Source organism: Chrysemys picta, chromosome 13, assembly GCF_011386835.1.
Source record: "Chrysemys picta bellii isolate R12L10 chromosome 13, ASM1138683v2, whole genome shotgun sequence".
Lineage (NCBI taxonomy): Eukaryota > Metazoa > Chordata > Testudines > Emydidae > Chrysemys > Chrysemys picta.
The window spans coordinates 26,253,086-26,272,979 of NC_088803.1; positions in this window are offsets into that span (position 1 = coordinate 26,253,086).

Sequence of the window (19,894 nt, forward strand, 5' to 3'; positions counted from 1 at the left end):
CCCCAGCCCCTGGATACCCTCAGAATCATTTTCCAATTCAAGGTCCTTCTCAGATGAGAGGAGCCACTCTCTTGTGGCGCTTGGGGAGTGCGAGTGCCCCATCGAATGCTCAGCATTTTGCATTCGAGTTTAGGTGGGGTTAGCAAGGATTGGCCAGCTAAGCCTGACCTAAACTAGGCTCCCATACCCAGTCAAGACGAACCTCATTCCAGCCAGCACAGCTACTCGACTGCACTACCGTGTACTCACATGGGGCTAGAGCTTTTGGGTAACAGTGGAAAACTGCTGCTCCTTGGAGGGGATGATTTCCCAGCAGCGGGCCTGAACACCCAAAGTTAAACACGCTTGAACTCGAGCGCAAATTGTACCTAGCTGCAGTGACCTTCATTTCTAAGGGTGCATAGGTAAGGAATCATCATTTTTCTTTACATTCTTTAATGCAAATGTATTTGGAATATAAGGTAGGTGCATCTAGAGCCTTGCATCTTTAATTCCTAAGGATTCACTATACACCTGTGGCATCTCCGAAATGCAGCTGTCTTGGGGGAAGAAGGGTAACAAGCAAGCACACTGAACACTACTCAAGGGGGGAATGGGTATTTTTGGCCAGGGACACCAAAGCAAACTCCCACTGTTATGATCAGGACCAGGCCTTTCATGGCCATTCCAAGATGGTACAATCTGTTCAAAATATCTGCACACACATAGAGTAATGTGGAACTCAAGCCATGTTGCTGAAGGCCAGATTTTCAGTGCTTTTCTCCATTTGGGTGGGTGTGATTTTGTATCATCTAATAACTACAAAGATTCATTTTTACTCCTTCAGTGAATTGCAAACCTAAAAATGCAGATGTTGAATTTCTGCCCCCAGTAGATGGAAGCCAGGTTGAGAATCTGGCCCTAATCATTGCAGAACTGTTGTGGGTTTTCACCAAAGCCATGAATTCCTAAGGGGAATGAGATCTCTGATTAAGAGAACTGCCACCTTTCAAAGCTGGTTTTCTCCTGACCATTGGCATCCCAGACTCCTTTTCCCCTGCTATTTCATAATGAAATTTTGTTCCATCCACATTTCGGACCAAATCATGACCGCCTTTCACAGGTGAGTGGCCCATGGACATGAGTGGGTGTATTTGAGCAGTGTGGCCCATTGGAAATGAGTGAACTCTGAGAAGCTGAGGCTTGGATGTAGCTGTAGCTTTCACAAGCGTGTGTCTCGCACAGGCCTCTGGGCCCGTGTCCAGCTTCAACCCTAATGAAGTAGTGCTATGAGTCTCCGGAAGGTGGGGTTGTGTTCAGCTCCAGCTAAGCTAGAGTTTAGGGTTTGAGTTTCAGGTTCAGTCAGAGCTAGGGTTAGAATTTGGATTCTGCGGCGCCAAAATGTCGTGAGCTGATTCTGTGAGATTTTCAAAATGGAGGCCATTGGAGATGATCTGATATTGTGAGATCTCCTGCCTTCTGAAACCTTGCAACATGTCAGTATTGTCTAGCTGAGCTGGGCCTTCCCTATCAAAATCAGGAGAGTCCTGCATAGCAGATAGACTCTCTTCCTACACAGTGTTGTTTAGATGCCAGCAGATGGTGAGTAATGCAGGAGGATTGGACAGTAGCACCTGGATGGCTTCTGATAGATAAATGATCCTTTTGTAGTTTGCAGATGGAAATATTGGAAACTGTAACGTCCTCAGAGTCAAATGGCTTTGGAGTTACACTCCAAGGTGAATAAGGACTTGCTCCTGACTCCTTTGACGCTGGTAGTTCTGTGAAGACGTTTTGACTGCAATCATCTGCTGAAAACTCATGCTACCATTCCAGTTAGCTCAGGAGTGGAGGAGTTATCCTGTAATGGAGAAGCTCCAAGCCCTGTTTTGCTCATGCAGGCATTTTATTTTCCTTTCACAATTCAATTCCTGATGCAGGTTTTTAGGGAACAAACAGTCCTTTTGTAGACCAAATATAAACGGTTCATAATTATCTTGAGAACAAATTGTTTATTGCTACAGTTGTAAACACACGGCACACAGATATTTAGTCTTTCCACTATAATTAAAAGTAATTTAGGTCATCCTTGCCAGAGGTTGGTGCCTTCTCAGTATATTGGGCACAAAGTCGGAATTCTTTGACTTGTTATTTGTGCTGCTAGCTACACACTCAGAAACAAGACAATTTATTAGTTCGTCTCTAAATCACAAAACAGAGAGAAAAGACGGTACGCATGCTGCTTCTTTACGTGAGTGTGTTTGTGTATGTGCAAGTGAAAATTAGATCCAGGGTTTTCTGACAAAACATTTCTTGTCAGATGTGCCTAAGAGGCTAAGAGCTTATTTAATTGAACTGAATAAGAGGGAATTTGCAAAGTACATTTTTTTCCCTGGCTGTCTCACAAATGTAAACCCTCCCTCCTACTCCCTGCTTTAAAAGTAGATAATGTCATAAGTGTAATTGTATGCTAATTTTTTCCTCTCAAAATATTTTCAAATAGGAGTAGTATATTTAAACAAAGAACCACCTCTCCTAATTGGTAGCAATGGCCCAGCCTCTCTCAATGTTTTTGGATCATCAAGTATCTTATCTGTTCAGTCAAAGGAGAAAACAGCTGAACATCTCCACTTGGGCCCTGACATTTCAGGGGTTCATTTTCATGTTGCAGTGATTCACTGGGGATGTTTCCTGTATCAGGGGTTATCTCTACACAGCAACTAGACACCCATGGCTGACCCATGCCAGCCGACCTGGGCTCGGGGCTGTTTCATTGGCTGTGTAGACCTCTGAACTTGGGCTGGAGCCCAAGCTGTAGGACCCTGCGGGCTGGGAGGGTCCCAGAGTTTAGGCTCCAGCTGGAGCCTGGAAGTCTACACAGCAGTAAAACTGCCCCGCTAGCCTGCGCCACAGGTTTTTCTTTGCTGTGTGGACACACCCAGGGTGGCTTGTCCCTTAAAGGCTGGGGCTAGCTAATCCTGATTACAGAATGAGCCACACCTGGGAGAGATCAGGGGAGTGCCCTGTGAAGAGCAGCAGGAAGCTGCAAGGGTGGGGAGGGGTGTCAAGAAATGGTAGAGACAATGCAGCAAATGTGAAAGGCTCCTGCAGGGAAGACCCTGAGACCAAGGGAGCTGTGACAGACAGGTGCTGCTGTGAGCAGGAGGCTCCTGCTAGAGACGCTGCTTGAAAGAAGGGCTTGGGGCCTGCAAGCCAGAGGGCTGACGAAGACTGAGTTCCAGCCATGTAAGAGACTGAGAGACTTTGAACTGGGACCTAGCTCTGGGAAGAAGGGCTGGGAATTTCCTACCTCAAGGAAGAGAGTGACAATTGAGGTTGGGACCTGTCAATAAATGGGACCACAGGAGGGGAATGCTGTATTTACGTGAGGCATGTGAGTTATTACAGGGCACTGAAGCAGAGAGAAATTGGTAGTAGGGTGCTAGAGAGAGTCCTCTGGCCATGAGGGGGCGCTCAGGAGGCAGCCAGCCCTGTTACACTGCCCACATGAACAGATCTGTAAATTGTGTGAACAGCAGCTTGTTCTTGCAGGCATGAAATGCGGTGAGTGTGTGTTTTGTTTAAATATGCCAATCTAACCTAGTAGCTGGGTGGAACAACTTGTTTGGCCCAGAATGAAAATGGCCACATTTGGGGGGCAGCCTGTGGAATGTATGAAATCTTGAATTAAACACTGGTAGTGCTCACCAGCTAGGCGTTGGGATGCTATTCACCTACATGGGCACTTCAGTCCTACCCTGTGCCTTAGCCCACTGACAGTAGGACAGGAAGTAACGGGCATAATCTGCAGCAAGGGAGATTGAGGTGAGATATTAGGAAAAACTTTCTAAGGCTTGGTCTACACTAAACCCCCAAATCGAACTAAGGTACGCAACTTCAGCTACGTGAATAACGTAGCTGAAGTCGACGTACCTTAGTTCGAACTTACCGCCGTCCAGACCCGGCAGGCAGGCTCCCCCGTCGACTCCGCGTACTCCTCGCGGCGAGCAGGATTACCGGAGTCGACGGGGAGCACTTCTGAGTTCGATTTATCGCGTCCAGACTAGACGCGATAAATCGAACCCAGAAGTTCGATTGCCTGCCGCCGAACCAGCGCGGTAAGTATAGACAAGCCCTAACTCTCAGGGTAGCTAAGCTCTGGAACAGGCTTCCAAGGGAGGCTGTGGAATGCCCACATTGGGGGTCTTTAAGAACAGGTTGGACAAACAGCTGCCAGGGATGGTCTGGGTTTTACTTGGTCCTGCCTCATCACAGGGGACTGGACTAGATGACTTCTTGAGGAGCCTTCCAGCCCAACATTTCTGAATCTCTAATGTAACAAGAAGCTCAGTGGATCACTCAATTAGGCCTGTGGAGCCTTGCAGTGCGATCCAATATACAGCATAACATCACCAATGTGCAATCTCTTCCGTTCAGATGCTATGGGCACCGTTCATTCCCAGTGGCGAAACCCACTGCCAGCTCACCTGCAGCCATGAGGTGCAGCTTGGTTTTTATTCCTTGCCAGCGATGAGTATTGCCAATGGAAAGGCCATCAGTGTCCTGCCATTATTTTCCCATGGCTGCCCCGTGTAGCAGCCAATGCTGGAGCTCTGAGGCAGACCAAGAGACAAAGCAACATGTCACTCCAGTGCTTGCTGCTGGATGTCCCAAGTGGTCCAGAACTGCAAAGTAGCAAGCGACTGCAAAGCGCATGCATGGGCTCAAAGCACAGCAGCCTACTCACACATTCACTAGGTAGAAACACCCCTCTCTGCTAGAACCCATCCCATATGTGTGGCCCAATTAGATGGCAATATCCAATATCCTTGAGGGGTTTTTAATAACGTTGAATGCTAGCAGTTCATTACAGGGGCTGTGTCCTGCTCCCTGCCCAGCAGAACAGTGACTAGGCAGCTCTTTGTTAGCTTACTGTGCTCTGTACTTTTCCATCCAAGCAAGGTCCTTTTGCTTTGAAAGTGCATGTCTCAAATGGGAATTCGAGCACAGAAAGCAAGCTCCTTGCTTGGTGCCCTGTACACAATGTTATCTTGCATGTCTGAAAATGTCACATAATATCAAAACAGCAATTTCAGACCAGACTTCATTTCTGATTTGTTTGTGCTTGAGAAAAATTAAATAGCCAGAACATCAAGTTGCAGAAGGATGTGATGATCTTAAATGCATGAACCATGCCAAGTCTCTCAAAAATCCAACATTAGACAGGTGAGTTTGGGAAGGGGCAGAGTTTTCCCCACTTTTTCCCATCAACAGTAGGTATTCCTATATTTTGACCCTATTCCTGCCTCCCCGCCCCCCAGGGGATGTGGAGACTACTAGAACCAATCAATCTATTGGCCCACAAACAACTTTCATGAGGAATTTAGCCCATGGTTTATATAGAGAATCATTCACCAGCCGACTCTAGCGTTCTGCCCATGGAGTCATTACATGCCCAGCACTGGAGGAATCATTTTCAGACGGTGGGACATTCACAAGCTGTTGGCTTTGACTGTTCAGTGTTCCTAATTTGTGCTGTGCAGCTGGGCACCAGAGACACATGGCTTGGCGGTCTGCCTAATGGCAACCTGGCACAAGCAGGCTTACCCCCCGAGCAATGACACCAAGCAGTGTCATGACTCCTGGGTCTCAGACCCAGGCCCACAGGAACAGCCACACTCCAACGCTCCACCTGGCAGCCTGCTGACCATGGCTTACCTGGAACCCATGAAGCCCAGCCCCAGGGTGAGGCTCAGACCCTGAGGTCCAAACGACAGAGTCCCAGAGTGGCTGATTGGCCAGCTGGCCCTATTTAAGCCAGCAGCAAGGACAGGGAGCCATCTGAACAACTGGGCTCCCCCCTGCTCTGGACTGTGTGCCTTGGGCTCCCTGCTTCTGCACTTCATTTCCTGCCATCCAACCTGGCTTGACATCTGGCATCTGACTTGTGGTTCCTGGCTTCTAGTTTGGTTCCTGCCTCTGGCCCCCTGGTATCCTGACCCAGCCTGACTCTAGTTCCCAACTTGTGACTGTGGACTCTAACTCCGACTACTGGGCCTGGCTTCACATGATCTGGCCACCATAGACACACAGGTCCACTGGTCTGTTTCTTGGAGACAGCTCAGCAGCTGCTGCAGTTACGTGTTCTGTTTCCCTCTCCAGTGGGAGGAACAGACACCAGACTCCCTCTCAGAATTACTTCCGGGCCTGGGTCCTTCCCATGGGAATAGCCATTCCCCTTGGGCTGCGTGCCCAGGAACTTCCCTCACAGGGCTGGATTAAGGCAGCCCAAGGCGCATCTCACCACGCAGTGCCCCGGGACCCCACCTCCGTGGCCCTGCCCCTATACATCACAATGACATGGACTCAGCACTTTTATTCATATACATGTGAGTGCATACATTCATCAGCAGGTGTGGATGCAATGACCCTCTCCAGGTGAGAAGAGCATCCCAGCTGAACAAGCGTCCTGCGATGGAATACAGAGGAATTGTTCCAGGTTTCGTCCCCTCCTCCGAATGCCCAGCAGTCAGAGTTTTGGACTTATAAGCTTAATTCTGACTTCTACTCTTTAGCCTCTAGTAGGGGCCTGTTCTCTAAGGGCTGCTCTGGGGGAGTCAGGCCATGGTGTGGATATATAGGGCCTTTGCTCTGATGGCCTTGTGCCTTCCCAGATCTCCAAGGTCCAGGGGGTTTTCAGGAGTGGGGGTCTCCAGCCATTCCCTGGAGGGTTAGGCAGTAACCCTCGCACACCCACAAAGAATTCTGGGGACCCCGTAAGTCTGAACTCACAGAGCCCTGCCACACACACACACCAGGAATGGAATGAGCATCAGGATAGTTCGACTTGGTTTTTGTTTGTTTATGATTTCTTTGGTTTTGAAGTGCCCTGTGTCAGTGATCTGAGTAAAATCTGCAGCTCTTGCAGGTGACCGCAACTGACCCAAGCTCAGTAAATGTCATACCCAGCTGCATTAGCTGGCTGTGCGTCACAAGGACAGCACGGTGGGCCGCCTGGCACCTTCTGCAGTCACCTGCACCTATGCAAAGTGGAGCTGAAGTGCTACCCGATCAGCGCGCTCCACTCACTTGCACCCATTTTAGCATTTTACACCCACCTTGCACAGCCATAAATGATGGTGCAAAGCAGGGCAGGAATACACCCTGGATGTCTGTTGTGATAGGGAATCAAATCCTCAATCAAAACAAAATCCTTCTCAGGTAGGTGTCTGGTGTAGAAAGAACTGTATGGTAGAGACCCGAGCAACTAGGCTTCCACCCCATTCAAATTCCAGTTTTGTTTCCTTTTTTTATCAGGGATCCCACCCTGCCTGGAACTCTGTACAGTGCACAGAGGCAGCTAATGGCTCAATAACAACACCACAGCTGCAGCACATATCAGTACACCACTACACCACGTTTGGAAATGGGCACCTTTGGCCAGCTTCAGAGCACCCTGTACAGCTGTATCTTCTGCGTCTGGCTCTGTGCACGCTCACCTGCACTCACACGTGCACGCTTGTTCCATAGTTTGGACACGCGCCACTGGCACACAATAAGCCAGAGTCTGATTTCAGATACACCCTGTAACTCTGCTGCCTCCATTGTATTCGATACAGTGTCACTGAGAGCGGACCCTGGCTGGCCCTATGTCTTTAAAATGCAAGTAGCTTGCACGTGCCAAGCCTGGCCTCTCTTACAGGAGCACAAGCGCACAGGCGAGCGTGCAGAAGAGTCAGCTAGCAGCAGGCGCATGTACGGCTGCATATGGAACTTGTAATTCCTTATGAGCTCAGGAACAGACTGTCACGAAGAGGCACAGTGCTGCGAGGAACACTCCTGATCTGGGGATAATTTATGTTTATCCCATTTGCTACAGGAAAAGCCTGTTTATTTTTCAGAACATTAATGTTTGACCAATATCTCAGGAATCAGTTTTTTTACCTACTGTGTATTCACATGGTTAGACTGATATGGTCGCCCACTGGGCTACAACTAGTGCTGGCCCGGGGAGGATGGGAAAGACGAGGAATTACAGCCTGACTCCCACCATGACTCCTTAGAACTCTAACACCTTCTTACACACACATACACGCCAGGATTGATCCTCTCTCTAGTGCCATCTCTTCAGGGTCCATGTCTGAGCACCTCCTCTTGCGTCGACACAGCCCTGCTGTGTGCTAGATGACAGAAGCAGGTCACCCAACCTCCAGCATCACTGGCTGCTACTAGGACTTGCCTTCATGCATAGAAGCGGTGGGGGCTTCTCCTTGCTTCTTTATTTCTGCAGCTTGCTGCCCACCTAGAGGGCCAGTCCTGCTCTCACTGAAGCCAGCATGGGCTTTGCCATTGAATCATAGAATCATAGAATCATAGAATATCAGAGTTGGAAGGGACCTCAAGAGGTCATCTAGTCCAACCCCCTGCTCAAAGCAGGACCAATTCCCAGCTAAATCATCCCAGCCAGGGCTTTGTCAAGCCGGGCCTTAAAAACCTCCAAGGAAGGAGACTCCACCACCTCCCTAGGTAACGCATTCCAGTGTTTCACCACCCTCCTAGTGAAATAGTTTTTCCTGATATCCAACCTGGACCTCCCCCACTGCAACTTGAGACCATTGCTCCTTGTTCTGTCGTCTGCCGCCACTGAGAACAGCCGAGCTCCATCCTCTTTGGAACCCCCCTTCAGGTAGTTGAAGGCTGCTATCAAATCCCCCCTCATTCTTCTCTTCTGGAGACTAAACAATCCCAGTTCCCTCAGCCTCTCCTCATAAGTCATGTGCTCCAGACCCCTAATCATTTTTGTTGCCCTCCGCTGGACTCTTTCCAATTTTTCCACATCCTTCTGGTAGTGTGGGGCCCAAAACTGGACACAGTATTCCAGATGAGGCCTCACCAATGTCGAATAAAGGGGAATGATCACGTCCCTCGATCTGCTGGCAATGCCCCTACTTATACAGCCCAAAATGCCGTTAGCCTTCTTGGCAACAAGAGCACACTGTTGACTCATATCCAGCTTCTCGTCCACTGTGACCCCTAGGTCCTTTTCTGCAGAACTGCTACCTAGCCATTCGGTCCCTAGTCTGTAGCAGTGCATGGGATTCTTCTGTCCTAAGTGCAGGACTCTGCACTTGTCCTTGTTGAACCTCATCAGGTTTTTTTCGGCCCAATCTTCTAATTTGTCTAGGTCCCTCTGTATCCGATCCCTACCCACGCCTCCTAGTTTAGTGTCATCTGCAAACTTGCTGAGAGTGCAGTCCACACCATCCTCCAGATCATTAATAAAGATATTAAACAAAACCGGCCCCAGGACCGACCCTTGGGGCACTCTGCTTGAAACAGGCTCCCAACTAGACATGGAGCCATTGATCACTACCCGTTGAGCCCGACGATCTAGCCAGCTTTCTATCCACCTTACAGTCCATTCATCCAGCCCATACTTCTTTAACTTGGCGGCAAGAATACTGTGGGAGACCGTATCAAAAGCTTTGCTAAAGTCAAGGAATAACACATCCACTGCTTTCCCCTCATCCACAGAGCCAGTTATCTCATCATAGAAGGCAATTAGGTTAGTCAGGCACGACTTCCCCTTCGTGAATCCATGCTGACTGTTCCTGATCACTTTCCTCTCCTCTAAATGTTTCATAATTGATTCCTTGAGGACCTGCTCCATGATTTTTCCAGGGACTGAGGTGAGGCTGACTGGCCTGTAGTTCCCCGGATCTTCCTTCTTCCCTTTTTTAAAGATGGGCACTACATTAGCCTTTTTCCAGTCATCCGGGACCTCCCCCGATCGCCATGAGTTTTCAAAAATAATGGCTAATGGCTCTGCAATCTCACCCGCCAACTCCTTTAGCACCCTCGGATGCAGCGCATCCGGCCCCATGGACTTGTGCACGTCCAGTTTTTCTAAATAGTCCCGAACCACTGTTTTCTCCACAGAGGGTTGGTCACCTTCTCCCCATGTTGTACTGCCCAGTGCAGCAGTCTGGGAGCTGACCTTGTTCGTGAAGACAGAGGCAAAAAAAACATTGAGTACATTAGCTTTTTCCACATCCTCGGTCACTAGGTTGCCTCCCTCATTCAGTAAGGGGCCCACACTTTCCTTGATTTTCTTCTTGTTGCTAACATACCTGAAGAAACCCTTCTTGTTACTCTTAACATCTCTTGCTAACTGCAACTCCAAGTGTGATTTGGCCTTCCTGATTTCACGCCTGCACGCCTGAGCAATATTTTTATACTCCTCCCTGGTCATTTGTCCAATCTTCCACTTCTTGTAAGCTTCTTTTTTGCGTTTAAGATCAGCAAGGATTTCACTCTTTAGCCAAGCTGGTCGCCTGCCATATTTACTATTCTTTCTACACATAGTAGAAAGCTGCAGTGGCCATTCTTGGCTGCAGTGGCCATTCTTGCCAATCCCTGAGGCATGGGAGGAAGGCTCTGAGCAGCCTCTCCACCCCCTCCCCCTTTCAAATGTAGCAGAGAGGACTTGAATTCCCAGTAACTTCTACAACAGTGTGTATGTCTTTTAAGTAGGGAGGCAGCTGGGCCAAGGTCAGATTCACATCTGAGCTTCCCCAAAGGCTAAAGAGGTTCAGGGCAGGCCCCTCTCTAGCATAAAATGCATGAGAAGGAGAGTTTATTACTTGTGCCCTTTGACACATCTGCTCAGTCTGAATCCAAACATCAGACTGATAACCCAAAGGCAGGCTCTGTCTGCCTCTCTCCTGTAGGAAGTGGTTTAGATGGGCTCCAGCCCTAAAGGGGTTAAAGCAGCCCTGGAGAGGGCTATGGCTGGAAAAAACTGGGCTCATTGGAGAAGCAGCCACAGCTGTGACCAGTTCAATCAGGGCCCAGCTGGCCCTGTAAGAGGGCCGAGAGCCAGAGACTGAAAACACTCTCGCTCTCTAGCTTCAGAGAGAGAAGGACCTGGCTGCCTGGGAGCTGAGCAGGGTACCTGAGGTGGAGCAGAGCTGGGGAAGGGCAGAGAGAGCTGGGAAGCTCCAGCCTAGCAAAACCCTGGCTGCAGACCTAGGTAAGGGCCCACAAAGAGGTACTGGGGCTGCAGAGAGGCAGCCCAGAGATAGACAGAGGTCCAATCCTCCTTGCCGATGATGAGTGGTTTACAGACTGCACTCCGCCCCAGGGAGTGGGGGCTAGATGGTGACTGGCAGTAGCCACTGAGGCAAGGTGGGGATAGAGGGTTGGGGGTTCCCCTGGGTGGGGAGACCCAGAAACTGCAGAGGGCAGAACCCCGAGAGAAAGGGCACCAGGGTCTGGGAGGGACATGGGGGCCAGCAGCAGGCAAAACATCAACCAGCCTGCAGAGGGCGCTCCGGAGGCTGGAGTGCTAATGCCCTGGACAACCAGCAGGAGGCACTGCAGCGGTGAGTTGTTGCCCTGCCACAGGGGCCTTGGAGGATTAATACAAATGACAGCAGAACATTGGTACAGCTCCACTCCAAAGCCCTTATGGAGCAGTAATAGAAAATGCAATAGAGAATCCCTTTCTGTATGCTTTAACCATCCTCTAGAGAATTCTATCCCCCTGTTATAATAAACTATAGTACAAGTTTAACAAAAAAAAAAGTGATAGAAATGGTTTCATTCTCTGTTAAAATCTACAGCTTATTAGAGTCATTTTTATAAAACTCTACATTTTGATGGAATCCCATTCGTTTCATCTCTAACAAATTTGAGAGGACTTTTCTAAAAGGGTGATAGATTACGTGACCCAGTCTGAGTTCCCTTCTATGCACAAGGTCATCCTCCTAGCTGTTTACAGCAGTTACATGTACTCCCCAAGAGGACAACAGAGCTCTAGACAAGTAGAAAGATGATGGAGCTAGGCTACATTCTTAGCCAATGCTAATACCCCTTTCACTTTATGGACTGAATCCAGTTCACCGCTGGAAGCAGATTGCTAACCAGCCCAGTGTTCCTTGCAAATCAAGTTAACCTCCTTTAATTAAAGCAAAGAAAGGCGCATCTGTCAATGACAACTCCCTTTGGAAGCAGATTTAGAAAACCCTTTCCATTCAGCTTTATGGATGTATAGAATAGAGGAAACCATACATGTTTACAGCTTTTAAGTGGGGATGACTATATTCCACTGAGAGATGATACCTATAGAGTCTGGTTTAGGATTCTAATAAAAACTAGTTCAAATAGCCCCAACATGCACTAGTTACTGTCTCCGTTTGCATTGCTGGTGGAACAAAGGAGAACTCCATTTCCCCGAAGAAAAAACTTTTGCAACCAAATACTATACTTTCATGAAGTTTCTTTCGGGTGAAAAATGATTTGGCACTAAGAGGAGCTTTTCTGTTAAGCAGGTGTAGCAGTCATGTATTTTTCCCATCAGGCCGGCTGAATGGCGCAAACAAGATGAATAAATAACATTTTGACGCTCTAAAGTACAATTGAAAAAAAGCCTGATGCCCATCTTCTCCTCTTGCAAGCATCTGCAGGGTTTCTGCTCACAAAATGAGGTGCCAGTCTGAGCACTTGTACTGTGAACTCACTGCCTACACCTGTGCTGATGTTGTTGGAGGCTCAAGTTCTCGGATTAATGGTTGTAACAACGAGGGCTCAACTTGCACCACAAAAGGGAGGTTGCCATTCTGTAGAAGATGAATGATGCTGGGATACAATCTCCAGAGTGTTTTACTGAGCCAAATAGCAGACCAAGCAATGCAGAATCCCATAGCCAAGTAAGCAATGGCTGTATGCAAGCCTGAAAGTTTCTGTGTTACACTGGAGAAACTGTGGACAACATGGCATAACGAGGCAGCTGCTTCTGGGAAGATTTAACGAAAGAGCTTTCTCCCCAGTCTGGGGGGACAAAGATCTACTGCTAGCCTTGTTAACATGCCCTCCCCTTTGGAGCTGAGGTTGTAACTCTGGATGCTGGGCTCTGGAGCCCAGAACAATCTTCCCAGCCAGAAAGTAGGAAATCTCCACATTCCAGAGAGAGAGAGACATAATTATCCCTGATCAACTAAGCCCTCAGTCTCTGATCAGTAAACAGCTGCTTGCACATAATCATCCTCCTCATTAAAAACGACAATACTTTTCTTGCTAAGTTTACCCCACACTCACTTCTCATACGCTCACTCCACATTTCCTCTCATCTCCTCTTCCTTATGAATGAGTGATCTGATCTCCTTCCAGCAGCTCATTATGAGCATCACATACACACAGATGCTTACAAAGCAGAGCTGATTTCTCTGACTGCATGTCCTCTTGTCCGACTTGTACACGACTTCAAACTAGAGACAGAGCACGAGCCACAGAACTTAAATTCAAACTTCTACAAAGTTTGGAGTTGTTTGCATCTGATATGCCAAGTCAGGCCCATTTGCTTTCGGTATGTGAACACTGTACATTACCAAGAGCTATTATTGAGACCACTAGCTTAGCGGGCTTCAGAAAAGGACTGGACGTTTCTATGAATAAGGAGACTATCCAGAGGCATAAGAATAATTAAAAACAATAATTCTTAGCTCTGTTCAGGTGGGAATAGCAAAAGGCTTCACAAGCTTGAATATATTTATGCTCACAGCACATCACTGAGGTAGGAAATGCTGTTCTCTCCATTTTTTATAAATGGGGAACTGAGACAGAGAGCCTAAGTGACTTGCCCAAGGTCATACAGGAAGTTTGTGGTAGAGGAGGGAATTAACAGACCGTGGTTCAAACCCTAGTGAGTGTCCTAACCACTGGACCATACTTCCTCACTATTTTTGAAATGCATTTAGGAAGAGAGATAAACCCTCATGGTGCAGGGCCTAAGCTAACCAATGAGGGTCAGGAAGAAACGTGCTCTCTGGGCAGATTATTCCCTAGTTGCCCACTGCAACATTGACTATCCTTTCCCCTGAAGTAGCTGGAATTGGCCATTGTCAGAGACAGAACACAGGAGAGATCCTTCTTTTACTGCTGTTATTCTGAGGCATATGTTAATTTCTTTGTCATGAACTCCTCCATCACTCTTTCAGTCTCTATGGTTTCTTCCTGCCACAGATTCCATAGAACAGCTATCAATGACTCCTCCCCACAAAATAAATAAATATAAATAAAATTAAAAGAAATCATTCTTTCATATGTTGCTTAGATGCATCCACAAACATCCTTACTGTAATTACAGGTTAGCAGACTCCAGAAATACCATTACTGGTGAGTTTTCTGTAAGACACTCAGGCCAGAAATTGTACTATTTTGGAGGAGAAAACATGATTATGTTTTGAGAAGACATAGGGCCTGGTTTACCCCGCTATCTTACACCTTGTGTCTAGAGCTGAAGAGGGAATGTTTTTTCCAATCCCGCAAATATTTTCAAGAATTAGGAAAAAAAAAATTTATCTCGAATGAGGTTGAAAATTTGAAAGCGCCAATATTTGCAAACTGAAAAACAGAAAAATTTCATTCTGGGTCAATTGAAATATTGTTTTAATCATTTCAAAATATTTTGCTTAGATTTTAACCACTTTTCTGTTGTAAAATCTATTTCCATTTAATTAGCTAAAATTTGAGAATAAAAGTTCATTCCAAAATGGAAAAGCAGAATTTTTCATTGAAAAAAATGTCAAAACAAAACATTTGAAACTTTTTTCTAAACATTTTTCAAGTCAGGAATTTACTGAACAGGACCCTGGATTGTGAACAGTTTCAGTTTTGACAGATTGGCATTTTTCATTGAAAAAAAACAATTTGTCAAAAAAAAATTCCCAGCCAGTGCCCACATGTGTAGACACACACACTCGGGGCCAGTGAGTGTAAAATGCTGCCAAATCAGGATGGAAGGCTTTACTCACGTGTAAATAATGACAGAAGTGCAAAGCAGGGCACAATCAGGCCCTTCAAATATAAAACTTAAGGCAGAGGTTTGAAAAACCACCTAGGGGATTTAGATGCACAATTCCATTAATTTGCATCTAAATCCCATAGATGGTTAGAAAGAGCTATCCCCTCGTGTACTTAAGGCTGCAAGGGAACAACCTAACTAGGATTACGCCCACGCCGCCCTATTCTTGCTCATTTGCATAATTGGATACTAGTAGTGAAATGGATCTAAACCTTCCCTCTCTGATTCTTGGCTGCAAACAGACATTTTGTGCATGATTGTGAGTGATATCCCAAAGCAGTAATGGATGTATTTAGATCGGATTTATGGGTGACACCTGTCACACAAACCATTATATCAATGACACGTTAGAGAGATTTACACAGTGATAGTGAGCGGTAGTGATGTGGCAATATCCCTCTGAGTCATGAGCAGGACACGTAATCCTGAGATCATTTGGCAGAAACAACAAATTGGGCGTCATCATATGCTTCACATGCCCATGAGTTTGGATATCTTGGTTTGTGTCTACAACAGAATTCCTTAACCCCAAATGATTCATTGGCCTTTTGAGCAAACAGTGCGGTGAGGGGATTAATGCACTTTTTGGCACGACCAGTTCATAGAACTAAGAATCATTTGATTTTCTCCTGTGTGTTGTCAGCCCTTCTTCCATTATCCTTGTCCCTTCTGCCCGTTCCCATGCCACATCCTTCACTCCATCACTCTGACTTACCCACAGACCTGTCTGTGCAATTAGATTGCCCCTCCTACTCTCCATTCCTCTATCCTAAGTGTACAGATTGCTCACTTCAGTTTCCTATTCCACACTACTCCTGGGAGCCAACTTTGCTGTTTCATCTCCCTACCGTGTTTCATTTTCCCTTCCCTCTGTTTCAGCTGCAGGATCCACAGTGGGCATCTACCCCAAAACCTATCCAGACATATATTGCTGTCTTTGTGCCCATTCCCAATAGAGGATTAGCAATAGAAACGATGATGAGATTATTTCTAGGAGACCCACATGGTTCTTATGCTGACCTGGAAAGTCAGTTTCATTCAGGCATAACAATACTGCATGAAAGTTCTAGTCATGATTTCTATTGTTTAAGATTAGGGGGGAGGGGCGGGCAGCGGTAGAATGGGTAGGATGATTTTTGTTTCTTTGCTCTCTCCCCAAAGATCTGTCACTTCTTATTAGTGTGGTGCAGCTCATATCACAGCACACATGCAGCAAAGAACTGACGCTGCCAATCAGTCTAAACATGCAAAATGTGTCCAGCACTCATCCCAGCATGCTGTTTGCTGAGCTGTCGAAGGCAGCTGGGTAGTACCTTGAACTGACCTGTGGGAGTTGACTCCGCAAGACTGTTTTCTCACCAGTGACATGATACATTTTTTGATTCCTTAGGCTTTTTTTAAAATATCTATCTGTATAATTCTGCCATAAGGCAGCGATGGATTTGTAAAATTAGACTGTCATAACAAATTCATGTCCTCATCAAGAGCTGCTGTTGTGCTTCCTCGCAGACTGGAGCATCCAGAGACGAAAGCTGCATTATCTCAGTAATTTCCAAGTTTGATAGTGTATTTGCAAAAGCAATTGCTTTTAAATGTGGTTTGTTACATAAAAGCAAAGCCACGCATACACCTTCCTCAAGGATGAAAATGGAATTCTTTAAACAAATAAGTCAGCTCCTATGCGCTCTCTCCTTTGCTTCTAGTGTTTATTTTAAAATGATCTAGTTGCATTTGGTACTGTGAAAGGGAAGGGCTTTTAGCATTGGCTAGAGCCAGGTTTTGCATGACCAGTTCTAATCCAATTGCTATAGTTGGTGTACACCCCACTACCTCCCATGGGTGACAGTGAACATCAGACCCGAAGGAAGGAACCCGAGCAGTGGCCAACGACGAAGAGCTCAAGAAGGAAAGGAACAAGGAGGCTGCTGGCCCTGCAGAGAGTGAGGATTTCTCTGACACCCAGAAGAAATCCACCCAGATGAGCCGGGACTCACACAGAGCCCAGTGAGGAAAGGGAAGGGAGCTCAGGGAGGTGTATTGAAGTATGGCTCCACTTTCCTTTCCCTCTTCACAGGCCCTTGCCTCCCACCTTCCCACTTCCTCCCCCTTCAAAAATGGCAGTCAAGTACCCACAGAGAGAGAAAAAAGGAATTGCCTTTTCAAATAGCCAGTTCAGTTTATAATGTGCCCTGGCAGTTAAATTAGAGAAGACTATAAACATTTAAAGACTATGAGCATAAAAGCATTTCTATATGCATGCTTTTGGCAGGGCAGCCAGATAGAATTCCTAGCAGCATAAATCAATGCATTGCAAACATGGAAAGAAATATACTGAAACCGATATGTGAGCATTCAAACACAGGACAGAACAAAATTACAAAAATCCTTGCCAGCATACTGTGATGACAGGATTGTTATGAATAAACCTGAAAGCTAAACACATAATGAAAACACTACAAGAAACAGTGTTTTGGTTTTCTAGTCTAAAGATACGTCTACACGGGGATAAAACCCCCACAGCATGGCTATGGCTGGCTCGGGTCGGCTGACTTGGGCTCACAGGGCTGGGCCTGAGGGGCTAAAACTTGCAGAACAGATGTTCAATCAGAGGCAGGAGCCTGAGCTCTGGGACCCTCCACCCTCACAGAGTCTCAGTGCTCCGGCTCCAGACTGAGATTGAACGTCTACCCAGCAACTTTCAGATCCTCAGTTTGAGCCCCCCAAGCCCAAGTCAGCTGACCTGAGCCAGCCATGGGTTTTTTATCCCAGTGGGGACATACCCTGAGAGCCTATTTCCATAGCAAATCACTCACATGCTGTGCTTGGATTCTGGACAGAACGAGGTAGAGACTTTATAGGGCTTTGTGTTGCTTGGTGTGAAGCAGCAGTACCAACCCTCTTACGCTTGCAGAGTTTTACATTTATTTTCTTATGTATCTCCCTTTTGTCCACAATCTCTGTAAACTTTTGAAGCAGGCACCCCTTAATCTGTGCCCAGACATTTCTGGGGAGGGCAGCCTTGTTTTGCCCCCGGGGCTGGACCTTTCCACGGCACTCTGCACTGAGCTTCTGGGTAGAGTTGCCAATTTTGGTTGGACATATTCCTGGAGGTTTCCTCACAGGACATAATCCTGGAGACTTGGCAACCCTACTTCTGGGGCACCGTGGCTGTGAAGAGCTGGCAGCATAACATGCCAGGGCAATCTTGAGCCACCTAAGCAGCTGCATTTCCTGGGCCTTTGTCATCCCCAGAAGCAATATATCAACCAGGATCAGAGGTGACAGGGGGGGAGGGAGGGGCGCACTAGGTCATCTCCCCCCATTTGCTGCTTGGTTTGTATTGAGCACGCTCAGTAACATCTGCTGAAGCTACTGCCCTCACTCTGCTCCCCCACTATCAGCAGGTACAAGTCCTTCCTGGCCAGGATCACCACTGCCTGTAACCAGTTTAGCAACATTTATTACACTAGCCCTACACATATTACCTGGGACACCCGGCAGCTCAACCCATATCCCTCACAGCTACCAGCTTTGAACAGTGCCCTATAGACTCACCATGCAGGAAGCATCTGTAATTCCTGAAGCTAGCAGCCATGAAGCAAGTCTGACCCAGTTCCTACTTTTATTAATCTCTTTATGGGAACATTTCAGGGAGTTTTTGACTTATCTTTCCTTGTCTGGTGAGCCTTTCAGTCTAACACTGGCAATGTCTACACTTGGGATGTGATTCCCAGCTGAAGCAGACATGCCCACACTAGCTCTCATTGAGAGGGTGCACTATAAATAGCACTGTAGCAGCGGTAGCATGGACGACACAGGCTAGCTGCCCCAAGGATGTACCCATAAGGTCCATGCGGGTTTGTACTAGGAGCAGCTAGCCGGTGCTACTGATGCCCATGCTACCACAGCTGCACCATTATTTTTTGCACGCTAGCTCAAGGTGAGCTAATGTGAGTATGTCTACACAAGCTGGGAATCACACCCCCAGCTCCAAGTGTAGACATAGCCAAAGTCCTACTGTCACCTTGTTCATGTGTCACCTGGGGTATCATTGAGAGGCATCCCCTGCACACCTGCTGAAAGACAGACCTTGAGCAGAAGAAATGGACAAGGGAGGACATGATCTCCATTCTTCTCAGGAGCTCTGAGGCTGGCTCAGAAGACGCAGGGGATTGGAGGTACCACATGCTCAAGGAAAGGGAGAAGGAACGAGTGATGCATTTAGAAGTGCACCAGGATGTATTGCAGCTCCTCAGACAACAAACACAAAATATTATGGAGCAAAATTCCAAAAGACTTACACCCCAGTCACCATTGCAATGCATGGTGCCATGGGCCAGGTCCACCCCTGCAAGGTGCCTGCATGGCTTGATGCAGTATCCCTTCCACTCGACCCCAGCTGCTGTGAGTACAGGCACGCTGAACTCTGACTCATGCAGGAGAACGCCACATACTGCACTGTGCTTATCAATTGTTTTAAATGGTTTTCGTTGACTGCACTGTTCAATAATGTTGGGTTTTGTGAAAATCAAGATTTATTTACTTTGTCTTACAAAGCCACCATGTGATCTCCCCGAACCATCATCTCTCCCATCTTTATGGGTTTTACAGTTTTAACAGGGCACGTACAATTCGTATGGAAGCCAACTAAAGTTTTTTTCCCCATCAAGTAACACAAAAGAGCATCCAGCAGCATATTTCCTTCAATGACACAGTGCCAGAGCGTGCGCTCACGGCCTCCCTCAGCCACACAAAACTTCAGTATGCTCTGGTTAGTGCCCTGATGTGTGGCTGTTGAAAAAGGATGTTGATAAATTGAAGAGGGTGCCGAGAAGAGCCAGGAGAACGGTTTAAAGGATTAGGAAGCATGCCTTATAGTGAGAGATTCGAGAAGCTCAATCAATTTATCTTAACAAAGGGAAGGTTAAGGGATGATTTGATTAGTCTGTCAGTACCTACATGGAGAACAAATATTTAATAACGGGCTCTACAGTCTAGCAGAGAAAGGACTGACACAATTCAAAGGCTGGAAGTTGAAACTAGATGCATTCA